Source organism: Salvelinus fontinalis, chromosome 27 (genome assembly GCF_029448725.1).
Source record: "Salvelinus fontinalis isolate EN_2023a chromosome 27, ASM2944872v1, whole genome shotgun sequence".
NCBI lineage: Eukaryota > Metazoa > Chordata > Actinopteri > Salmoniformes > Salmonidae > Salvelinus > Salvelinus fontinalis.
Window position 1 is genome coordinate 12,507,191 of NC_074691.1, and position 6,724 is coordinate 12,513,914.

Below are 6,724 nucleotides of genomic sequence, written 5' to 3' on the forward strand. Positions count from 1 at the left end.
ATCAGTTTGAATTTAACTGTCATGTAATGAGAAACAAAGACTTTGGCCTACTATGTCATTAAAGCAATTCCAGTCATTGCATATTTCTGATGGATAAAGATAGCTTACCAAATGAATGCTTGAATTTCTTACTTGTCTAGTGGTTCATTTATTTGTATAATAAATATGCATCACTGAACACTATGATGAACACATGTATGCCTCCACATTATTGCTCTGTATCCAGAAATAAAATGAGCAATGAGGTTTCCTGTAAATTGTGAAATGTAACGTTAAATTCCAGAGCAGACAGGCAGCCACAGAGAAAATTAGTTTTCCAAGATATAATTGTGCGTATATGCATGGGAGGACAGGGAAAAACACTTTTTCAGCTGGAGAAAACACAGACTAACTGAACGGGGACAATGCCAAACGCAGCACAGTTGTGTGTAATGAACTATATGTATCAGATGCAATTCCATTTCACGAGTTTCAAATTGTTGGGGTCTCTTGTGATGTTGAGATTTGTTATACTTCTTTATGAATTGCATTAATTTCCCCCAGACCTTCCTGTTCTATTACACCATCAGGGATAGGCTATAGTAAGTAGCTTGGAGAGGTAAACCAAACTAACACTTATATAAGTATCCATACTGCATATCTGCAAATGTGATTTCACTTATCACTGCATTCAAACATCAGTATCATATACTGAGAACGTGTGAAGACCCTTTGGAGAATTAGGCTGCTTCCAATCAATGCAATTTGTTTTATGTACTGTCTGAACAAGCAGTAGCTGTTGTAAAAGAATAGCCACTGCTTTGACATAAATTAAATGTGATTTCAAACCATCTGTCACTCTTCTTACTGTAAAGAGTAGGCCTATGTCAGGCTTTCATCCAAACTAAACAGGTGAAGAATATAATTAGATAAGGGAGGAAATGTATCTTCTAAATCTAACTAAAGCAATTAAAATAGCAACAAGATCAGACTGTGCTCCCCTTCCACAGCCAAAATCAGGGTAGCCTAATATTCAGTAAGGAAAGGCTCAATTATCACCTGAGCAAGGTACCTGGGTGATAAACTGATGCCCATGTGAAACCCACAAGCCAAGGCTCGTGCAAGACTACTTACATACTTACTAATTTACATGTGAAAGCCAAGGTACTCATGAATGACTTCCTAATACTCCATAGCCAGAATATGTGATTATCCAAATTAGCCTAATCTGATATGTTGAAGGTGACAAAGCTACCACATATCTGACTGTGAATTTTAACAGTAGCCCTTTGTACTGTTGCTCACTGCAAAAAGCCACGAATGACTCATTTACATACTTCTTTTCCACACATTATCTTTTTTCCCTATCTTAATGTCTCCCACTGCTGAGGCCATTAGTGAATGATTCAGAGCAGCATTTTGTGCTCAGGGGGAATGCAATTGGGATACATTTTTCTTCTCAAATTAAAGTGATGGTGATGGAATCCATGAGAGAGATTTAAACGAGTCCATTTGACACCCTTGATTGATAAATATATTTCTTTCCATTAACATGATTCCAGAATTATCCCTGCTTGTCCCTTTGAAAACAGCCCAGGGTCTATTAATAGACGTTTCCTAGAGATGACCTTGTTGTGACAAGGAGGTGTCTGAGCTCACTCCTCGCCAGAGCTGTCTGCTGTCTCCAACAGCTGGCCATTTTGGTTAGAGAAAAGCTCTAATGTCTGTCTTGTAGAATGTGTCATGCTTTATAACCCCTTCTAATCTGTTGGGTTCATGCTAAATCATTGCTACTATGGGTTTTTATTGGTTGGATGGGTTGTAGTAGCTATAAGTATAAGGTGAGACACATGGTTGAGCAGGAAATTTGGCATCCACTATTCAAGAAGTGAATGACTTCACTTGAATAGGAAATATACTGAACAAAAACATAAACACAACATGCAACAATTTCAACAATTTCACTGAGTTACAGTTCATATAAGGAAATTAGTCAATTGAAATAAATTCATTAGGCCCTAATTTATGGAGTTCACATGACTGGGCAGGGGCACAGCCATGGGTGAGCCTGGGAGGGCATAGGCCCACCCACTGGATTGAGTGAGGGCGAAGTATCAGAGGGGGTAGGTGTGGTGAAGTTCTCAGAGCCAGAGGCTTGCACCAAGGGTCAGGATAAAGATGAGACGTGAAGGTAGGAGTGACATTTTTGGAAAAAGTGAATCCTTGCCTTTTGGCTGATCAATTTGTGGTTTCAGGGTGGGTGAAAAATGAGCTGGGTGCTGTGGAATCGGTGAAGGTTGTTGATAATTGTTTGTGCTTCTGCTGGTCAGAGGAAGCAGGCCATCCGCATTTAAACGAATGGGGACAAGAGACGTGAATTTTCTATTTCTTTTTTGCTCTCAAGATAAGGGTGCCATTGAAAGGAGTGATTACTGAGGTAGCGGTAAATGTGAAGTTGACAAACTGAAGGAGAAGATTCCAGGTGCTTGTGATGCTTGTCATTTGGTGCGATGCAGACAGGGTGGCGTGAGTGGTGAAACAGAAGAGTCGTTGTCTGTTGTTTTGAGTTTTGATGTTGAGTCTTGGCCTGACAAATTGATGGTAGAATATATAAGTTATCCCGTGTGTCAAACACATTACGTTGTTACAGGTGTCAAGTTTATGGGCATGTAGCAGCAGTGTGTAGGAGTGAGGTTCCTAGGTGTGAGACGTAAAGAAGGGCATGAGACAAAGGAATGTGTAGCATTGGGGAAAGTAGTGGTATGTGCTAATTGTAGGGATGCCCATGGTGCTGGGGATCAGAAATGTCTGGAGGAGAGAGGCAGGTTGAGGTTTCCAGGGTTAGAGTAGTGCAGAAGTTGTCATATGAGGCAGTAAAGATAGAAGAGGAAAATGGGTCAAGGGGGAGGGATCCTGAGAGGAGTGGTGTGAGTAGTAGATCTGTACCAGTACAGAGGGATAAGCCAACAAGTGATATATGCTTCAGTAAGATTGTATTTTTAGCATTTACAACAATGGTTATCAATTGTACTGCAGGGATGGTACATAAGTTGCAGAAAAATTAGGTTATGGTAGCAGCTGCAGAGAGGTATTTGGATGTAAGAGACCTGACGTCAGAAGAGTTACAAGGTGTGTTGAGTGGTGGTGTCCCGTCCTTTCTGGCTGTTGGCCTGAGGTAGGACTAGATAGATGTAAATAGTGGAGTAGGGTGGTATGTTTTTAGTGAGCGTAGGATTAGATGGTAGGGTATTTGTTGATTTTTTTATTTATATAGAGCACCAGTCAAACGTTTGGACACACCAACTCATTTTAGGGTTTTTCTTTATTTGTATTATTTTCTACATTGTATAATAATAGTGAAGAAATAAAAACTATGAAATAACACATATGGAATTATGTAGTAAGCAAAAAAGTGTTAGACAAATCAAAATATATTTTATATTTGTCACGCCCTGACCGTAGAGAGCTTTTTATGTCTTTATTTTGGTTAGGGTGTGATTTGGGTGGGCATTCTATGTTCATTTTCTATGTTTTGTATTTCTTTGTGTTGGCCGGGTGTGGTTCTCAATCAGAGGCAGCTGTCTATCGTTGTCTCTGATTGAGAATCATACTTAGGTAGCTTTTCATTGGTGGGTAGTTATTTTCTGTTTTGTGTTTCTGCACCTGACAGGACTGTTTCGGTTTTCGTTCATTCTCTTTGTTATTTTTGTTATTAGTGTTCAGTTGTAATAAAAAGCATGAACACTTACCACGCTGCGCTTTGGTCTGATTCTTCTTCAACAGACGACCGTTACAATATTTGAGATTCTTCAAAGTAGCCATCCTTAGCCTTGATGACAGCTTTGCACACTCTTGGCATTCTCTCAACCAGCTTCATGAGGTAATCACCTGGAAGGCATTTCAATTAACAGGTGTTCCATGTTAAAATAGAAGGTAGTGTAACGGTTGTCGTCGGAAGGATGAGACCAAGGTGCAGCGTTCTTTGTGTTCCACATAATTTATTAACCAAGTGAAACTTTAGAAAAGACAAAACAATAAAGAATACAACGACCGAACAGCTTCGTTGTGCAAACTACCTGCACACAAACAAAGAACAAGATCCCACACAGAAGGAGGGAACAGGGCTGCCTAAGTGTGATCCCCAATCAGAGACAACAATAGACAGCTGCCTCTGATTGAGAACCACACTCGGCCAGAAACAAAGAAATGAAGAACATAGAATGCCCACCCAAATCACACCCTGACCAAACCAAAATAGAGACATAAAAAGGCTCTCTAAGGTCAGGGCATGACAGTACCCCCCCCAAATGTGTGGACTCCGGCCGCAAAACCTGAACCTATCGGGTTGAACCTATAGACCCCCCTCCACCTCTGACTCACCCCACTTTGGTGGCGCCCCTGGTGCGGGGACCCTCGTCGCCGACCCCGGACTGGGGACCCTCGCCGCGGGCCCCGGACTGGGGACCCTCGTCGCGGGCCCCGGACTGGAGAACGTCGCTGGAGGCTCCGGACTGGAGACCGTCGCTGGAGGCCCCGGACTGGAGACCGTCGCTGGAGGCCCCGGACTGGAGACCGTCGCTGGAGGTCCCGGACTGGAGACCGTCGCTGGAGGCTCCAGACTGGAGACCGTCGCTGGAGGCCCCGGACTGGAGACCGTCGCTGGAGGCTTCGTGCCATGGATCGTCGCTGGAGACTTCGTGCCATGGATCGGCACTGGAGGCTTCGTGCCATGGATCACCACTGGAGGCTTCGTGCCATGGATCGGCACTGGAGGCTTCGTGCCATGGATCACCACTGGAGGCTTCGTGCCATGGATCACCACTGGAGGCTTCATGCCATGGATCACCACTGGAGGCTTCGTGCCATGGATCATCACTGGACTGGATTGACATACAGGAGGCCTGGTTCGTGGAGCAGGCACAACCCCTCCTGGCTGGATACCCAATTCAACCCGGCACGTTCAAGGCGCTGACACAGGACGCACTGGGCTGTGCAGGCACATTGGAGACACCTTGCGCAGAGCCGGCGCAGGATATACTGGACTGTGGAGGTGCACCGGAGGTCTGGAGCGCAGAGCTAGCACAACTCGTCCTGGCTGGATACCCCCTGTAGCCCAGCAAGTGCGGGGAGCTGGAACAGGCCGCACTGGGCTGTGCTGGCGAAACGGGGACACCGTGCGTAGAGCTGGCACAGGATAACCTGGGCCGAAGAGACGCACTGGAGGCCAGGAGCGCTGAGCCGGCACCTTCCGTCCTGGCTGGATGCCCACTCTAGCCCGGCCAATGCGGGGAACTGAAATATAGCGCACCGGGCTATGAGTGTGCACTGGAGACACTGTGCGCTTTACCGCATAACACGGTGCCTGCCCGGTCACTCTCTCCCCACGGCCAGCACGGGAAGTTGGCTCTGGTCTATAACCTGCCTCCGCCAATCTCCCCCCCCCCCCCCCCCCCCCCCCCCCCCCCCAAAAAAAAATCTGGGGCTGCCTCTCGTGCACGCCTCGTTGAGCCAACTCCTCGTAGCATCGCCATTCCGCCCTTGCTGCTTCCAGCTCCTCCTTAGGATGCCGATATTCAGCAGCCTGTGCCCAGGGTCACTTGCCTTCAAGTATCTCCTCCCATGTCCACTCCCCCAGGAAACGCTGCTTGGTCTTTTTGTGGTGGGATCTTCTGTAACGGTTGTCGTCGGAAGAATGAGACTAAGGCACAGCGTTCTTTGTGTTCCACATAATCTATTAACGAAGTGAAACTTTAGAAAAGACAAAACAATAAAGAATACAACGACCAAACAGCTTCGGTGTCCAAACTACCTGCACACAAACAAAGAACAAGATCCCACACAGAAGGAGGGAAAGGGCTGCCTAAGTAGGATCCCATTCAGAGACAACGATAGACAGCTGCCTCTGATTGGGAACCACACTCGGCCAGAAACAAAGAAATAAAGAACATAGAATGCACACCCAAATCACACCCTGACCAAACCAAAATAGAGACATAAAAAGGCTCTCTAAGGTCAGGGCGTGACAAGTAGGGCTATTTGGTAAAAGACCAAGTCCATATTATGGCAAGAACAGCTGAAATAAGCAAAGAGAAATGACAGTCTATCATTACTTTAAGACATGCAGGTCAGTCAATACGGAAAATGTGAGTTGGACCACAGAGTAAAGGAAAAGTAGCCAATGATTCCAGGTGAAGCTGGTTGAGAGAATGCCAAGTGTGAGCAAAGCTGTCATCAAGGCAAAGGGTGGCTACTTTGAATCATCTAAAATTAAATATATTTGTATTTGTTTAACACTTTCTTTTTTGTTTACTACATGATACCATGGGTTTACTACATGATACCATGGGGCGGCAGGTAGCCTAGTGGTTAGAGCGTTGGACTACTAACCGAAAGGTTGCAAGATTGAATCCCTGAGCTGACAAGGAAAAATCTGTCGTTCTGCCCCTGAACAAGGCAGTTAACCCACTGTTCCTAGGCTATCATTGAAAATAAGAATTTGTTCTTAACTGACTTGACTAGTTAAATAAAGGTAAAATAAAAATACCATATGTGTAACTTCCTCGTTTTTATGTCTTCACTATTATTCTACAATGCAGAAAATAGTCAAATAAGAAAAACCCTTGAATGTGTGTCCAAATGTTTGACCGGTACTATATTTATTTGTTTTTAAGCAAAGTGTAAGGGAGTTATACTCCAGTCTAGTAGGTGGCGGTAATGCATCATTTATTGGATGCCAACCGCGGAT